Here is a 20,530-nt window from a genome sequence, read left to right as displayed (position 1 = left end):
CCACTACTTCTATGACTATTGCTACCACGACCACTACCGTTACTACTACAACCACTACCACCACCACTACTACTATCACTGCTACTACTACTTCCGATACTACTTTTGTTACTACTACTACAGCTACTATTACCACTACTTCTACTACTACCACTATGACTACTGCTACCACTACCCTTTACTACTACCACTACTACTACTTCTACCACGTCTACTACTACCACTACTACTACTACCACTACTACTACTATGACTATTCCTACTACTACCACTACCGCTACTACTTTTGCTTCTACTACTACAGCTACTACTTTTGCTTCTACTACTACAGCTACTATTACCACTATTACCACTACTTCTACTACTACCACTACTATGACTACTACTACGACTACTACTACAAGGACTACTACTACTACCTTTACTGCTACCACCTTTACTACATACTACTACCTTTACTACTACTACGACTACTACTACCTTTACGACTACTACTACCTTTACTACTACTACTACTACTACTACCTTTACTACTACCTTTAATATCAACTACGACTACTACCTTTACTACTACCACCTTTACTACATACTACTACTACTACCTTTACTACTACTATGACTACGACTACTACTACTACCTTTTCTACTACTACTACTACGACTACTACCTTTACCACTACTACTACGACGACTACTACCTTACTACTACTACTACGACGACTACTACCTTTACTACTTCTACGACTACTACTACCTTTACTACTACCTTTACAACTACGACTACTTCCTTTACTACTACTTCTACGACTACGACTACTACTACCTTTACTACTACGACTTCGACAACTACCACCACTACTACCGCTGCTGCTGCTCCCGCCGCTGCTGCTACTACTACTGCTGCTGCTGCTGCTACTGCTGCTACTACTACTACTACTACTACTACTACCTTTACTACTACTATGACTGCTACTACTGCTGCTACTACTACTACCACCACTACTTTTACCGCTACAACTACCACTGCTACTTCTACTACCACCACCACCACTACTACTTCTACTACCAGTACTACTACTACTACTAACGCTACTACTATTACCGCTACTACTATTACCACTACTACTACTACCGCTACCACCACTACTACTACTACTACTACTACCGCTACAACGTGCCTAATTAATATCAGCAAATAGTTCTGCAAGTCTCTAGGCACTGTACTGTACCAAATTGATATCAGCGGATAGCTCAGGAAGTCGTGAGACCCTGTACTGTACAATGTTAATATCAGCAAATAGTTCCGCAAGTCGTGAGGCACTGAACTGTGCCACATTTATATAAGCGCATAGTTCAACAAGTCGTGAGGCACTGTACTGTACCAAATTGATATCAGTGTATAGTTTAGCAAGTCGTGAGGCACTGTACTGTACAACATAAATATCAGCGAAGAGTTCCGCAAGTACTGAGGCGCTGTACTGTGCAACATTGATATCAGCAAATAGTTCCGCAAGTCTCTAGGCACTGTACTGTGCCACATTAATATTAGTGAATAGTTCAACAAGTCATGACGCACTGTACTGTACAACATCAATTTTAGCGAATAGTTTCGCAAGTCGTGAGGCACTGTACTGTACCACATAGATATCAGCGAATAGTTCCGCAAGTGGTGAGCCACAGTACTGTACCACATTAATATCAGCGAATAGTTCCGCAAGTCGTGAGGCACTGTACTGTACCACATTAATATCAGCGAATAGTTTCGCAACTCATAAGGCACTATACTGTACCACATTAATATCAGCGAATAGTTCCGCAAGTCGTGAGGCACTGTACTGTACCACATTAATATCAGCGAATAGTTCCGCAAGTTGTGAGGCACTGTACTGTACAACATTAATATCAGAGAATAGCTCCGCAAGTCTTGAGCCACAGTACTGTACCACTTTTATTTCAGTGAATAGTTCCGCAGGTCGTGAGGCACTGTACTGCGCCACATTAACATTAGCGTACAGTTCAACAAGTCGTGAGGCACTGTACTGTACAACATTAATATCAGCAAATAGTTCGGCAGGTTGTTGAGGCACTGTACTGTGCCACATTGATATCAGCGAATAGTTCCGAAAGTCTCTAGGCACTGTACTGTGCCACATTGACATTAGCGAATAGTTCAACAAGTCATGAGCCACTGTACTGTACCACATTGATATCAGCAAATAGTTCCGCAAGTCGTGAGGCACTGTACTGTACAATGTTAATATCAGCGAATAGTTCTGCAAGTCCAGAGGCACTGTACTATGCCACATTGATATCAGCGAATAGTTCCACAGGTCGTGAGGCACTGTACTGCACAACATTAGTATTAGCAAATAGTTCCGCAAGTCTCTAGGCACTGTACCGTAGCACATTAATATCATCGACTAGTTCCGCAAGTCTCTAGGCACTGTACTGTGCCACAACGACATTAGCGTATAGTTCAACAAGTCTCGAGGCACTGTACTGTGCCACATTGACATTGGGGTATAGTTCAACAAGTCTCTAGGCACTGTACTGTACCACATTAATATCAGCGAATAGTTCCGCAAGTCGTGAGGCACTGTACTGTACAATGTTAATATCAGCGAATAGTTCAGCAAGTCCAGAGGCACTGTACTATGCCACATTGATATCATGTTCTGTGCCACATTTATATTAGCGATAGTTCAACAAGTCGTGAGGCACTGTACTGTACAACATTAATATCAACGAATAGTTCCGCAGGTCGTGAGGCACTGTACTGTGCCACATTGATATCAGCGAATAGTTTCGCAAGTCTCTAGGCACTGTACTGTGCCACATTAGTATTAGCGTATAGTTCAACAAGTCATGATGCACTGTACTGCACAACATTAGTATAAGCGAATAGTTCCGCAAGTCGTGAGGCACTGTACCGTAGCACATTAATATCATCGACTAGTTCCGCAAGTCTCGAGGCACTGTACTGTACCACATTGATATCAGCAAATACTTTTGCAAGTCGTAAAGCACTGTACTGTACCAAATTGATGTCAGCTTATAGTTCCGCAAGACTCTAGGCACTGTAGTGTGCCACATTTACATATTAGAGTATAGTTCAACAAGTCGTGAGGCACTGTACTGTACCACATTAATATCAGCGAATAGTTCCGCAAGTCTCTAGGCACTGTACTGTGCCACAATGATATTAGCACATAGTTCAACAAGTCTCGAGGCACTGTACTGTGCCACATTGACATTGGGGTATAGTTCAACAAGTCTCTAGGCACTGTACTGTACCACATTAATATCAGCGAATAGTTCCGCAAGTCGTGAGGCACTGAACTGTGCAACATTTATATTAGCGCATAGTTCAACAAGTCGTGAGGCACTGTACTGTACAACATCTATATCAGCGAATAGTTCCGCAGGTCATGAGGCACTGTACTGTGCCACATTGATATCAGCGAATAGTTTCGCAAGTCTCTCGGCACTGTACTTTGCCACATTAATATTAGCGTATAGTTGAACAAGTCATGACGCACTGTACTGTACAACATTAGTATCAGCGAATAGTTCCGCAAGTTGTGAGGCACTGTACCGTAGCACATTAATATCAGCCTATAGTTCCGCAAGTCTGAGGCACTGTACTGTGCCACATTGACATTGGGGTAAAGTTCAAGTAGTCGTGATGCACTGTACTGTACCACATTAATGTCAGCGAATAGTTCCGCAAGTCTCTAGGCACTGTACTGTGCCACATTAATATTAGCGTATAGTTGAACAAGTCATGACGCACTGTACTGTACAACATTAGTATCAGCGAATAGTTCCGCAAGTTGTGAGGCACTGTACCGTAGCACATTAATATCAGCCTATAGTTCCGTAAGTCTGAGGCACTGTACTGTGCCACATTGACATTGGGGTAAAGTTCAAGTAGTCGTGATGCACTGTACTGTACCACATTAATGTCAGCGAATAGTTCCGCAAGTCGTGAGGCACTGTACTCTGCCACATTGACATTAGTGTATAGTTCAACAAGTCGTGAGACACTGTACTGTACCACATTGATGTCAGCGTATAGTTTCGCAAGTCTCTAGGCACTGTACTGTGCCCCAATGACATTAGCGTATAGTTCCGCAAGTCGTGAGGCACTGTACTGTACCACATTAATATCAGCGAATAGTTCCGCAAGTTGTGAGGCATTACTGTACCACATTTATATAGCCGTATAGTTCCGCAAGTCGTGAGGCACTGAACTGTGGAACATTAATATTAGCGCATAGTTCAACAAGTCGTGAGGCACTGTACTGTACAACATTTATATCAGCGAATAGTTCCGCAGGTTGTGAGGCACTGTACTGTGCCACATTGATATCAGCGAATAGTTCCGCAAGTCTAGGCACTGTACTCTGCCACATTGACATTAGTGTATAGTTCAACAAGTCGTGAGACACTTTACTGTACCACATTGATATCAGCGAATAGTTTCGCGAGTCGTGAAGCACTGTACTGTACCAAATTGATGTCAGCGTATAGTTCCGCAAGTCTCTAGGCACTGTACTGTGCCACATTTACATATAAGCGTATAGTTCAACAAGTCGTGAAGCACTGTACTGTACCAAATTGATGTCAGCGAATAGTTCCGCAAGTCTCGAGGCACTGTACTGTGCCACATTGACATTGGGGTTAAGTTCAAGTAGTCGTGATGCACTGTACTGTACCACATTTATATCAGCGAATAGTTCCGCAAGTCGTGAGGCACTGTACTCTGCCACATTGACATTAGTGTATAGTTCAACAAGTCGTGAGACACTGTACTGTACCACATTGATATCAGCGAATAGTTTCGCGAGTCGTGAAGCACTGTACTGTACCAAATTGATGTCAGCGTATAGTTTCGCAAGTCTCTAGGCACTGTACTGTGCCCCAATGACATTAGCGTATAGTTCCGCAAGTCGTGAGGCACTGTACTGTACCACATTAATATCAGCGAATAGTTCCGCAAGTTGTGAGGCATTACTGTACCACATTTATATAGCCGTATAGTTCCGCAAGTCGTGAGGCACTGAACTGTGGAACATTAATATTAGCGCATAGTTCAACAAGTCGTGAGGCACTGTACTGTACCACATTGATATCAGCGAATAGTTTCGCGAGTCGTGAAGCACTGTACTGTACCAAATTGATGTCAGCGTATAGTTCCGCAAGTCTCTAGGCACTGTACTGTGCCACATTTACATATAAGCGTATAGTTCAACAAGTCGTGAAGCACTGTACTGTACCAAATTGATGTCAGCGAATAGTTCCGCAAGTCTCGAGGCACTGTACTGTGCCACATTGACATTGGGGTAAAGTTCAAGTAGTCGTGATGCACTGTACTGTACCACATTTATATCAGCGAATAGTTCCGCAAGTCGTGAGGCACTGTACTCTGCCACATTGACATTAGTGTATAGTTCAACAAGTCGTGAGACACTGTACTGTACCACATTGATATCAGCGAATAGTTTCGCGAGTCGTGAAGCACTGTACTGTACCAAATTGATGTCAGCGTATAGTTTCGCAAGTCTCTAGGCACTGTACTGTGCCCCAATGACATTAGCGTATAGTTCCGCAAGTCGTGAGGCACTGTACTGTACCACATTAATATCAGCGAATAGTTCCGCAAGTTGTGAGGCATTACTGTACCACATTTATATAGCCGTATAGTTCCGCAAGTCGTGAGGCACTGAACTGTGGAACATTAATATTAGCGCATAGTTCAACAAGTCGTGAGGCACTGTACTGTACCACATTGATATCAGCGAATAGTTTCGCGAGTTGTGAAGCACTGTACTGTACCAAATTGATGTCAGCGTATAGTTCCGCAAGTCTCTAGGCACTGTACTGTGCCACATTTACATATAAGCGTATAGTTCAACAAGTCGTGAAGCACTGTACTGTACCAAATTGATGTCAGCGAATAGTTCCGCAAGTCTCTAGGCACTGTACTGTGCCACAATGATATTAGCATATAGTTCAACAAGTCTCGAGGCACTGTACTGTGCCACATTGACATTGGGGTATAGTTCAACAAGTCTCTAGGCACTGTACTGTACCACATTAATATCAGCAAATAGTTCCGCAAGTTGTGAGGCACTGTACTGTGCCACATTGACATTGGGGTAAAGTTCAAGTAGTCGTGATGCACTGTACTGTACCACATTAATGTCAGCGAATAGTTTCGCAAGTCTCTAGGCACTGTACTGTGCCCCAGTGACATTAGCGTATAGTTCCGCAAGTCGTGAGGCACTGTACTGTACCACATTAATATCAGCGAATAGTTCCGCAAGTTGTGAGGCACTACTGTACCAAATTTATATAGCCGTATAGTTCCGCAAGTCGTGAGGCACTGAACTGTGCAACATTTATATTAGCGCATAGTTCACGAGTCGTGAGGCACTGTACTGTACAACATTTATATCAGCGAATAGTTCCGCAAGTCTAGGCACTGTACTCTGCCACATTGACATTAGTGTATAGTTCAACAAGTCGTGAGACACTGTACTGTACCACATTGATATCAGCGAATAGTTCCGCAAGTCGTGAAGCACTGTACTGTACCAAATTGATGTCAGCGTATAGTTCCGCAAGACTCTAGGCACTGTACTGTCCCACATTTACATATTAGTGAATAGTTCCACAAGTCTAGGCACTGTACTGTGCCACATTGATATCAGCGTACAGTTCAACAAGTCGTGAGGCACTGACCTGTACCAAATTGATATCAGCGAATAGTTCCGCAAGTCGTTAGGCACTGTACTGTATCACATTTATTTTTCTGTATAGTTCAGCAAGTCGTGAGGCGCTGTCCTGTGTCACATTAATATCAGCGAATAGTTCCGCAAGTCTCTAGGCACTGTACTGTGCCACATACTTATGAGCGTTTTGTTCGGGAAGTCGTCAGGCACTGTGCTGTACCACATTCATATAAGCAAATAGTTAAGCAAGTCGTGAGGCACTGTACTGTGCCACATTAATATTAGCGAATAGTTCCCAAAATAGTGAGGCAATGTACTGTGCCACTTCAATAGCGAATAGTTCAATAAGTCGTGAGGCACTGTACCACACTGATATCATGTACTGTGCCACTTCAATAGCTTACAGTTCAACAAGTCTCGAGGCACTGTGCTGTGCCTCATTGACATTAGCGTATCGTTGAACAAGTCATGAGGCACTGTTATGTACCAAATTGATATCATCGACTTGTTCCCCAAGTTCCGAGGCACTGTACTGTGCCATATTTATATTACCGTATAGCTCAGCAAGTCGTGAGGCACTGTACTGTACCAAATTGATTTCAGCGTATAGTTTAGCAAATAATGCGGCACTGTACTGTAGCACATTAATATTAGCGTATAGTTCCGCAAGTCGTGAGGCACTGTACTGTACCAAATTGATATCAGCGTATATTTCAGCAAGTCGTGAGGCACTGTACTGTACAATGGTAATATCAGCGAGTAGTACAAATTCTGAGGCACTGTACTGTACCAAATTGATATCAGCGTATAGTTCAGCAAGTCGTGAGGCACTGTACTGTACCACATTAATATAAGCGAATAGTTCTGCGAATAGTCTCTAGGCACTGTACTGTTCCAAATTGATATCAGCGTATAGTTCAGCAAGTCGTGAGGCACTGTACTGTACCAAATTGATATCAGCTTATAGTTCAGCAAGTCGTGAGGCACTGTACTGTACCACATTAATATCAGCGGATAGTTCAGGAAGTCGTGAGGCAGTGTACTGTACAATATTGATATCAGCGTATAGTTCAGCAAGTCGTGGGGCACTGTACTGTACCACATTAATATCAGCGAATAGTTCTGCAAGTCTCTAGGCACTATACTGTACCAAATTGATATCAGCGGATACTTCAGGAAGTCGTGAGGCAGTGTACTGTGCAACATTTATATTAGCACGTAGTTCAACAAGTCGTGAGGCAATGTACTGTGCCGCATTTATATTACTGTATAGTTCAGCAATTAGTGAGGCACTAAACTGTCCAACATTTATATTAGCGCGTAGTTCAACAAGCTTGAGGCACTGTACTGTGCCACATTGATATCATGTACTGTGCCACATTTATATCATGTACTGTGCCACATTTATCTTAGCATATAGTTCAACAAGTCGTGAGCCACAGTACTGTTCCACATTAATATCAGCGAATAGTTCCGCAAGTCGTGAGGCACTGAACTGTGCCACATTTATATCAGCGCGTAGTTTAACAAGTCGTGAGGCACTGTACTGTACCACATTAATATCAGCTTACAGTTAAACAAGTTGTGACACACTGTACTGAGCCACATTGATATCAGCGTACAGTTCAACAAGTCGTGAGGCACTGTCCTGTGCCACATTAATATCATCGAGTTGTTCAACAAGTCGTGAGGCACTGTACTGTACCACATTAATATCAGCGAATAGTTCAGCAAGTCGTTAGGCACTGTACTGTACCACATTGATATCAAATAGTTCTGCAAGTCTCTAAGCACTGTAATGTACCAAATTGATATCAGCGTATAGTTCAGCAAGTCGTGAGGCACTGTTCTGTACCACATTTATATCAGCAAAGAGTTCAACAAGTCATGAGGCACTGCTCTGTGCCACATTGATATCATGTACTGTGCCACATTGATATCAGCGTACAGTTCAACAAGTCTCGAGGCACTGTACTGTGCCACATTAACATTAGCGTATCGTTGAACAAGTCATGAGGCACTGTAATGTACCACAATGATATCAAAGACTAGTTCTGCAAGTCGTGAGGCACTGTACTGTGCCACATTTATATTGCCGTATAGCTCAGCAAGTCGTGAGGCACTGTACTGTACCAAATTGATTTCAGCGTATAGTTTAGCAAATCATTAGGCACTGTACTGTTGCACATTAATATTAGTGAAGAGTTCCGCAAGTCGTGAGGCACTGTCCTGTGCCACATTGATATCAGCGAATAGTTCAGCAAGTCTCTAGGCACTGTACTGTACCACATTGATATCAGCGAAACAGTTCCGCAAATCTCTTGGCACTGTACTGTACCACAATAACATTAGCGTATAGTTCAACAAGTTGTGAGGCACTGTACTGTACAACATTAGTATCAGCGAATAGTTTAGCAAGTCTCTAGGCACTGTACTGTTCCACATTGATATCAGCGAATAGTTCCGCAAGTCTCTAGGCACTGTACTGTACCAAATTGATATCAGCGAATAGTTCCGCAGGACTCTAGGCACTGTAGTGTGCCACATTTATATATTAGCGTATAGTTCAACAAGTCGTGAGGCACTGTACTGTACCACATTAATATCAGCGAATAGTTCTGCAAATCGTGAGGCACTGTACTGTTCCACATTGATATCAGCGAATAGTTCCGCAAGACTCTAGGCACTGTAGTGTGCCACGTTTATATATTAGCGTATAGTTCAACAAGTCGTGAGGCACTGTAATGTACAACATTAATATCAGCGAATAGTTTAGCAAGTCTCTAGGCAATGTAGTGTGCCACATTAATATCAGCAAATAGTTCAGCAAGTCATTAGGCACTGTACTCTGCCACATTGACATTAGTGTATAGTTCAACAAGTCATGAGACACTGTACTGAGCCACATTGATATCAGCGTACAGTTCAACAAGTCGTGAGGCACTGTCCTGTGCCACATTAATATCATCGAGTTGTTCAACAAGTCATGAGGCACTGTACTGTACCACATTAATATCAGCGAATAGTTCAGCAAGTCGTTAGGCACTGTTATGTACCACATTGATATCATGTACTGTGCCACATTGATATCAGCGTACAGTTCAACAAGTCTCGAGGCACTGTACTGTGCCACATTGACATTAGCGTATCGTTGAACAAGTCGTGAGGCACTGTACTGTGCCACATTTATATTACCGTATAGCTCAGCAAGTCGTGAGGCACTGTACTGTACCAAATTGATTTCAGCGTATAGTTTAGGAAATCATTAGGCACTGTACTGTTGCACATTAATATTAGTGAAGAGTTCCGCAAGTCGTGAGGCACTGTCCTGTGCCACATTGATATCAGCGAATAGTTCAGCAAGTCTCTAGGCACTGTACTGTGCAACAATAATATTCAACAAGTCTCTAGGCACTGTACTGTGCCACATTAATATCAGCGAAAAGTTTCGAAAATCTCTTGGCACTGTACTGTACCACATTAATATTTACGTATAGTTCATCAAGTCTCTAGGCACTGTACTGTGCCACATTGGTATCAGCGAATAGTTCAGCAAGTCGTGAGGCACTATACTGTACCACATTTATATCAGCGAATAGTTCAGCAAGTCGTGAGGCACTGTACTGTACCAAATTGATATCAGCGTATAGTTCCGCAAGACTCTAGGTACTGTAGTGTGTCACATTAATTTTAGCGAATAGTTCCTCAAATAGTGAGGCAATGTACTGTGCCACTTCAATAGTGAATGTCAGCGTATAGTCCAGCAAGTCGTCAGGCATAGTACTCCACTACATTAATATGAGGATATAGTTGAATAATTTGTGAGGCACTGAACTGTACCACATTTATATGAGCGAATAGTTCGGGAAGACAACTAAATAAACATCTGCAATTAATAACACTATGGACTGCTCTACAAATATAGTTCAACACGCTTTTAGAAGAATGTTTTTGTGAAGCAACTTTAGTTTGTGCTTCAGTGTATGGCATACGTTGTTCAAGGTTACAACGACCAGGATGGATATTTGATGCTGCATCAAGGACTTACTATTCAAGGCTCCCCTATTGAAATAACACAGACATACGTCTAACCATTACAACTTTCCAGAACTTAAGCTACAATAGTCGCATGCATTGTAGTCGAAACTAGTGTAATATCCAAATTTAACTGACTGTTGCTTGCGTTTCAAATGAGCACTTCAAATGCAGGCTCTGTACTATTGATGATATTGCTCCATTTGTTGATACAAGGTTTAACTTTACTTACGTCAAATAAACGCAGCCAAGGAAGATACAAATGTTGAAAGGTATTTTGGGGGCTGCTGAAGCAATTTTCGAGTGAATTTCACCACACACCAGGAGCCTTAATCATTTGCCCTTATAGGAAAATCGAACCTGGGTTACCCGCGCGGCAAGACAACCTTAAAAACCAGCAAGTTCCCAAAAGCACCCATTTTGAAATTAATAGCCCTTTCATAACTACTGTTCATTAAATCCATTGTTTGTGAATTTCAGATCAATTGGTGTGACCTTACCTATAGCATTGCCTTTCTCCCAATCAACACACCGAAGGTCCTGCAATAAATTCATACTATACATAATACAGTGTACTTGTCCTCGTATGTAAGCAATGAAAAGTAAATTACAAATTCAGTTATGTTTAGAAGTATAAAGTATTCAAGGGATAAGATAAATATGGTATTGAAACTCACATTTGTGATCCTTCCAAGGCTGAAATGATTGTAATCCCTCATGGAAGTGATTGGCAGGTGCATCGCTTTTGTGAAGGTGATGTCTGTAGAAAGAAGAAACAATCTGAATACAAGATTTCTCTTTTGCAGAAGTTACACATTAAACGTGTTTTCAAAAGCTATATTACTGATATATATCAATTGATCTTTATTCTGAGTTAGATATTTGACATTGCATTTATTTGAATCATTTAAACCTGTCTGCTACATGATTGATATTTTTGATAAAATCCATGCAAAACTGTGGCTTACCGAGATGGCAGGGGTAGACGACAGAGCAAAAATCTTCTTCTTTGATGTGTTTTAAATGATCAAGCTATGGATTCATGAGTACTCGTGTGAAAAGCTACTCGCGTAAAAAGGTACTTGCGTAGAAAGCTGTTCGCGTCAAAAAGTACTTGCTAGAAAAAGGTTGTGGCGTGAAAAGCTACTGGCGTGAAATCGCGTGAAAAGGGTACCCGCGTGAAAAAGGTATTCGCATGAAAAGCTATTCACGTGAAAAAGCTATTTGCGTGAAAAGGTACTCGCTAGAATAGGTACTTGCGTGAAAAGGTACTCGCGTAAAAAGGTACAGGCATGAATGATACTCGCGTGAAAAGATACTCCCGTGAAAAAGCTACTGGCGTGAAAAGGTATTCGCGTGAAAAGGTACTCGCGTGAAAAAGCAATTCACCTGAAGGTACTCGCGTCAAAAAGCAATTCACGTGAAGGTACTCGCGTGAAAAAGGTACTCGCGTGAAAAGATACTCGCGTCAAAAGATACTCGCGTCAAAAAGCAATTCGCAGGAAGGTACTCACGTGAAAAAGGTTATCGCGTAAAAAGGTACTCGCGTAAAAAGGTACTCGCGTAAAAAGCTACTCGCGTCGAAAAGCAATTCGCATGAAAAAGGTACTCGCGTGAAAAGCTGTTCGCGTGAAAAAGGTACTCGCGTCAAAAAGCAATTCGCATGAAGGTACTCATGTGAAAAAGGTTATCGCGTGAAAAAGGTACTCGCGTGAAAAAGGTACTCGCGTGAAGAAGGTACTCGCGTAAAAAGGTACTCGCGTGAAGGTACTCGCGTGAACCTCGCATGAAAAAGCTGTTCGCGTGAAAAGGTACTCGCGTGAAAAAGGTACTCGCGTGAAAAGATACGCGCGTGAAGGTACTCGCGTGAAAAAAGCAATTCGCGTAAAAAGGTACTAGCGTATAAAAGGTACTCGCGTAAAAAGGTACTCGCGTGGAAAGCAACTCGCGTCAAAAAGCAATTCGCGTGAAAAAGGTACTCGCGTGAAAAAGGTACTCGCATGAAAAAGGTACTGGCGTGAAAAGCTGTTCGCGCGAGAAAGCTATTCGTGTAAAAAGTACTTGCGTGAAAAGGTACTCGCGTAAAAAGCTACTCGTGTGATATGGTTCTCGCGCGAAAAAGCACCTCGCGTGAAGAAGGTACTCGCGTAAAAAGGTACTCGCGTCAAAAAGCAATTCACGTGAAGGTACTCGCGTAAAAAGCTACTCGTGTGATATGGTTCTCGCGCGAAAAAGCAATTCGCGTGAAGAAGGTACTCGCGTGAAGAAGGTACTCGCGTAAAAAGGTACTCGCGTCAAAAAGCAATTCGCATGAAGGTACTCACGTGAAAAAGGTGATCGCGTGAAAAAGGTACTCGCGTGAAGAAGGTTATCGCGTGAAGAAGGTACTCGCGTAAAAAGGTACTCGCGTGAAAAGGTACTCGCGTGAAAAGGTACTCGCGTCAAAAGATACTCGCGTCAAAAGATATTCGCGTCAAAAAGCAATTCGCATGAAGGTACTCACGCGAAAAAGGTTATCGCGTAAAAAAGTACTCGCGTGAAAAGCTACTCGCGTCGAAAAGCAATTCGCGTGAAAAAGGTACTCGCGTGAAAAGCTGTTCGCGTGAAGGTACTCACGTGAAAAAGGTACTCGAGTGAAAAAGGTACTCGCGTGAAAAGGTACTTGCGTGGAAAAGCACTGGCGTGAAAAGCTATTGGCGTGAAAAAGGTACTCGCGTGAAAATGGTACTCGCGTATCTTGTCAGTCGGTATAGGTTTAGGGGGTTTAAATTACAATATTTGCAACTGCCTATTGAGCTGAAATGGCCTGTTTTTTTCTGTTTAATGGAGTTTTTAGGTTATTTGCTACTGGACTAACATGAACTGCAATAAAATGAGATTTTATGTAAATGTAAATATGTGACTTACCTTTATCTTCTGCGTTGATGATCTGGTGAAAATGTATCAAAACTAAGCGCTTGCTATATACTAAGGGTATTTGAATAATAACCTAAGTGCTTGCTATATGCTAAGGGTATTTGAATAATAACCTAAGTGCTTGCTATATTCTAAGGGTACTGGAAGAATAAGCTAACTGTACTGAACCTATATCACCTGTCAAGTAATTACTGGTGAATAGTTTAACAAGTAGTGAGGCACTGTACTGTACGACATTAATATTAGCGACTAGTTCAGCAAGTCGCGAGGCACTGTACTGTACCACGTTAATATTAGCGACAAGTTCAGCAAGTCGTGAGGCACTGTACTGTACCACGTTAATATTAGCGACTAGTTCAGCAAGTCGCGAGGCACTGTACTGTACCACGTTAATATTAGCGACTAGTTCAGCAAGTCGCGAGGCACTGTACTGTACCACGTTAATATTAGCGACTAGTTCAGCAAGTCGTGAGGCACTGTTACTGTACCACGTTAATATTAGCGACTAGTTCAGAAAGTCGTGAGGCACTGTTCTGTACCACGTTAATATCAGCAAATAGTTCAGTAAGTCGTGGAGCACTGTACTGTACCACATTAATATTACGTATAGTTCAGACACTGAAATGTTCAAATTGGGGAATAGTTTAACAAGTCATGACAGATACTGCAAAGGTTTAAGGTTTCATGGATAACATAAGTGCTTGCTATTTTCTAAGGTGTCTCTATAAATAACCAAAAGTGTTTTGAAGATACTCTAAGTGCTTGCTATATTCTAAGAGTGAGTGAGTGAGTTAGGTATTTCACCGCCTTTTAGCAATATTCCAGCAAAATCAGGGCAGGGACACCAGAAATGGGCTTCATACATGGTACCCATATGGGGAATCGAACCCGGGCCTTCGGCGTGATAAGGGAACGCTTTAACCACTAGGCTACTCCATCGACCCCTATATTTTAAGACGTTTCTAACCCAAGTAGAATTGAATGTGTGTTGCGCATGACGGCCACTTCCAAGGTCCAGAGATGGTCCAGGGATAGTACAGGGATAGTCCAGGGATGACTTGCAGCAAGTTAATAAAGAAAATCGGATATATCTCAAAACATGAAAATTCGACCGACAACTGTTGGAATGAAAACAACAATCGTCAGACTGTTGCCGTTGGACAGTTGGCCAAATTGTAAGTACTAATTTGCCCTGAGTGCTATGTGGTTTCTAAAACCGCAAAAAGTTGGCAATACTTCCTTTAGTTCCATCCCACCTTTTTGATGAGGAGCATCGTCGGTTGGGTGGATCCAAAGGAACTATTTATCCCAAGCTTTTATTGTTTATAGTGATGCTTTCTGCGGTGTAATATGGAAGCTAGACCGTCGTATGAAATGTGAAATCTGGTATTTCACTAACAATAACGTAATTTCCTACCTTTCTTTGTCGATGTCAATCGTCCAGTCTTTCTTCATGAGTCACAGTCCTCAATTATGCAATCGCACAAAATGTGTCCATAACAATTATGTCCAATCCAAATTGAAATATCTCCTGGTGAAAGTTCAAACACTGTATCTTCAATCCACAAGAAAACATCTTCTCCAGTGACATTTACGTGGCTGTTTGGCGACGCCTCTGCAGTGACGAGTTCACTGGTATCATCTGTCCAACCGTTTGAATAGAGAGCCAAGCAGCCACTACACCTGAAAAAAACGGAACAAGTGCATGCAGATATGCTTAAGTTTTGTTTCGTTTTGGCGTATATCGACCGATGGGAAGCTGTACAGAATGAAAAACCTGTACTGCTGAGAGTGTATTTTCAAAGGGTGCGAGCGTGTGTGTTTAATGTTTAGTGTTTTTGTTTTGTTTGTTGTTTGACGCCGCACTCGGTAATATTCCAGACATATGACGGCGGTCTGTAAATAATCGAGTCTGGACCAGACAATCCAGTGATTGACATCATGCGCATCGATCTACGTAATTGGGATCGATGACATGCATCAACCAAGTCAGCGAGCCTGACCACCCGATCCCGTTAGTCGCCTATTCTATCCCGGATCTTCACGGGTCGATTGATGAATATGCTCAAATTTGTCAAAAATGAATGGTATACTTGCCCCGGGTCATGCATTTCATAACCCAGTCGGCAAAGTGTGTGTGTGTGTGTGTGTGTGGGGGGGGGGGGGGGGGGGGGGTATTTTACGTGCATCACACAGGGGCAACCAACAGTGTCCTCACAGTTTAGCATTTTGAGTTCCTAAATTTCTTTCCAAATACCTTTATCAAAACAATGATATAAGCATTTTAGGTGCTGTTAATGTTGGACGCGGTTTAAACAGGATAGAGCACTCTAACTATTTCAAAGATTAAACACCAGGTCCTCGTGCTCTAACCTACACATGGGCGTTAGCCCTTCGTATGAAATGGCATTTTGTAATAAACTAAAAAATAATGTGACTTCCTACCTTTCTCCGCCGATGCCAATTACCCAGTCGCTGAGTCAGTCTCCATGTCGTAGTCCACGATGATGTTGTCGCACAAAATTATATCCAATCCAAATGAAACTGTCGCTACTGCATGGTGAAAGTTCAAACACTTATCTTCAATCCACAAGAAAACATCTCCTCCAATGAAATGTAAATGGCAGTTTGTTGACACATATGCAATTAGGACTTCGCAGTTGTCGTCTGCGTTTGACTTGGAAATATCTCCTGGTGAAAGTTCAAACACTGTATCTTCAATCCACAAGAAAACATCTTCTCCAATGAAATTTAAATAGCAGTTTGTTGGCACATATGCAATCAAGAGTTTACGGTTGTCGTCTGCGTTTGATTGACGTGTGAGTACAGCACGAAGCATCCGCGTGCAGCACGTGAAAACCGAGGGTCGTATTTTGGAGAGTGTTAGTCGTATCGGGAACATGTTCTTGTGTAATTACGCTGCAAGTTTATTATGCCACAACATGTAAATCTAATGTCCAGGGATTATTATTATTATTTAATTTGCCGATGAATACATAAATATATAATTATAATTGTAAACTACATCGTACCGATAGTGCAAGTTTATTCACATCACACCATGACATAGGTGAACGCTAAAAAAACGTGTGTTTACAATGTTTACTTTGTCCAAATATATCTACTTTGTCCAATTTTTGCATCACGTGATGTGATTTCAAACACTTTTTGTGAACTAACAACGCTATGTAATAATTACAACCCAAAGAACTTCAGATGTTTGTTTGTTTGTTTGTTGTTTATGAACTATTATACGGATTGATGCCGGGTCATACGTTCAAATACTGTCAAATGTTGGTGATTCATAATGAAATAATAATGCAAATGTACCCTTTATATGACCAGGAACACTTTATAGACCATACCCGTGAAGATCCGGGGAAGAATAGGTCTACAGCAACCCATGCTTACCGTAAAAGGCGACTTTGCTTGTCGTTAGAGGCGATTAACGGGATCTGGTGGTCAGGCTGGCTAACTTGGTTGATGCATGTCATCGATCCCAATTGCGTGGATCGATGTTCATGACATCAATCACTGGATTGTATGGTCCAGACTCGATTATTTACAGACCGCCATCATATAGCTGGAATACTGCTGAGTATGGCGTAAAACAACAAACCAACCAACCAATACACGTCCATGGTATGTATGTAGAACGTATGTATGTATGTATGTATGTATGTATGTATGTATGTAGAACACACACACACACACACACACACACATATACAAACACTATCTATCCTCTCTCTTCTTCCCATCTTTCGGGGGCACGGGTGGCCCAGTCGTCTAATGCGCCGCGATTCGCTGTGCAGAGTTGCGTCCCTTGGGCACGCCACAAACCTATGATTGTGGGTTCGAATCCCGGTTCGCCCCGATTATGTTTCTAGGTTTGTCAGCACCATACCCGTGCTCGTGGGTTTCACCGAAGTGATAAACGTCTGAGACCTGCATCACTTCGGGCTTTCCTCCCACATTAAGCTGACACGCCGCGATATAACTGGAATACTGTTAAAAGCGGCGTTAAACCAAACTCACTCACTCACTCACTCACTTCCCATCAGAGAAAATAAACAGACTGAGAATATTAATTTATGATAAAAGCAATGTTGTTGTTTTTTCTTATAAACACTCCTATCAATATAAACTGTCGGGCAAATGAAAGTATACTCCCGTGTTTAAAGTGGCTGATATGAAACAAACAAGAAATGGCTATTCGATGGTGATGTATTTGATACGTGTATTATAGTTACGTTTTGGGCCTTAAAGGGGCACTGATCTAAAGCAATTCCCCTGGACTGGTTGTTGCCTTTGTTATTGTTTCTTCCCAGTGAGTACCCGGATGTATAGCCGAAATCTATACTAGTTCGCGACCTCTGCTGTGCCATTCGTAAGCGCATTAGTCACTTTGAAAACAGAAAATTTATCAATAAAACCTGTAGCGTTTAATAGATGTCCTAAATCCATATTACTAAACTTCTTTCTTACCCTACCATTCCAATTTTAACAACCATTTACAGCGTATCTATCAGCCCAGTTAAACACATGTTTGTTTAACCTACTAGACACAACACAAAGTAAATATTTCACCTGAGCATTGCTTTTTTTATAGTGTGTATATTTTTTACTGTCAAAATGTGTAACATTTTCAAATTTATTAAACGCCTAAATATTCAGTTATTTTACAAATTGACTGAAAAACATTTCCCTCTGTATTATTATGATAACGAATTCCAAACATTTTGAGTGAGTGAGTGAGTATGGTTTTACGCCGCTTTTAGCAATATTCCAGCAATATCACGGCGGGGGACACCAGAAATGGGCTTCACACATTGTACCCATGTTGGGAATCGAACCCGGGTCTTCAGCGTGACGAGCGAACGCTTTAACCACTAGGCTACCCGACCGCCCCCCAAACATTTTGATGTTTAATGGCATCACCAAGAGACTGAAAATTTTACGTTGAAAAGTACATTTCTCTGTCGTTTGGCTTCTAATCCTACATAATAATCTATTGTGATGTTTTAGGCCCTTTTGATCGTCTTAATCAATTTCAGTCAATCTTGACAGATTTTTCAGTCAGAATGACTGAAATATTTACACATTTTATAAATTGACCGTAATATATACACGCTTACAAAGGAAAAGACTTGTGAAAAAACGTCTATCGCGCATTGAAGAATTTCCCAACCAAGACGTAAAGGAACAAGAACGAATCGGTTCAATGCTACAGCAAATGAAGGAAAACAAAATGCAAATACCATAATTACAACCTACCAAATTTATGCGTATAATTTTATGCAGCTTCCTTGTTCGAGGAATGTATCCGTGAATATCCACACAAAGGAACAATATCCCACTGCAGCTATACAAAGAAACTAATTCGATCTCACATGTCCCTGTAACAATCAAATATTCTAAAAGATTATATCGTTTCGGGATATTATAACCCGCGTTCGTTTCTCAGCTGATCACTTAGATTGTATCAGGTATTTCACACAGGTGTTAAGTCTCAAGGGTCGGCTGAGAAAGCCCGACGTGACAACTGTTTTCATAAGTCCACTGTTCCTAAAAAATCCATTGAGTTAGAGATAACAATGAGCAATCAATCAACGTATAATCAGTTAACCCTTTGGACAAAGTATGTTGTTTTTACATCGGCACTTCATACCATGATATGAGTGTATTCCCAGAAATGGGCTTCACACATTGTACCCATGTCGGGAATCGAACCCGGGTCTTCGGCGTGACGAGCGAACGCTTTAATCACTAGGTAAGGCAACAACCAGTCCCGGGGAATTGCTTTAGATCAGTGCCCCTTTAAGTCTTTTTCATCCTATTCTCAAGTGTATATTTTCTTTTACCTGGCAGTTTGTAATGAAAACATTATGCTCCATGGCCTGATTAATTTAAACAAATCTTCAGATTCCTGTGGACAGACTGAATCAAGAGTTCACAGTATGAGCGCTGTTTCGCCCGTGTCGAATCGTGTTACATGAAAAATAAAGTCACGAGTTCAACCCAAAGAGGGTAAAGATCATGTTGACATTGACGCACAGATCCACGTCAATTAACAACGATGACCAAAATATGCAATGATATCTCAGTAAAAACTGAAATTGCTTTCGTGTGATGGAGTTTGGAACAACTACTCCCGAAAATTTTACAAATAACAAACAAAAAGGTTTTACAAAAAAAATCAATTCATGCTATTGTTCTACAACATGATATTATGTGAAAAAAATATATCTTTGACTGCTATTTTCTTGGAGCGCTGACTGAACCTTATAGAATATACTACTCAGACTTTCAAGGAAGGCTGCTCTTGTTGATTGAGACACATGCGTGTTGTGTTCAGAGAATGTGGAAACCTTCACAGATCGGTGTTGTTGATTGAGAAACATGCGTGTTGTGTTTAGGGTATGTGGAAACCTTCACAGATAGGTGTTGTCGATTGAGACACATGCGTGTTGTGTTCAGAGAATGTGGAAACCTTCACAGATCGGTGTTGTTGATTGAGAAACATGCGTGTTGTGTTTAGGGTATGTGGAAACCTTCATAGATAGGTGTTGTCGATTGAGACACATGCGTGTTGTGTTCAGAGAATGTGGAAACCTTCACAGATCGGTCTTGTTGATTGAGACACATGCGTGTTGTGTTTAGGGTATGTGGAAACCTTCATAGATAGGTGTTGTCGATTGAGACACATGCGTGTTGTGTTCAGAGAATGTGGAAACCTTCACAGATCGGTCTTGTTGATTGAGACACATGCGTGTTGTGTTTAGGGTATGTGGAAACCTTCATAGATAGGTGTTGTTGATTGAGACACATGCGTGTTGTGT

Source organism: Haliotis rufescens, unplaced genomic scaffold, assembly GCF_023055435.1.
Source record: "Haliotis rufescens isolate VD_foot unplaced genomic scaffold, xgHalRufe1.0.p SCAF_13, whole genome shotgun sequence".
NCBI classification, from domain to species: domain Eukaryota; kingdom Metazoa; phylum Mollusca; class Gastropoda; order Lepetellida; family Haliotidae; genus Haliotis; species Haliotis rufescens.
This window is presented reverse-complemented; position numbering follows the sequence as displayed.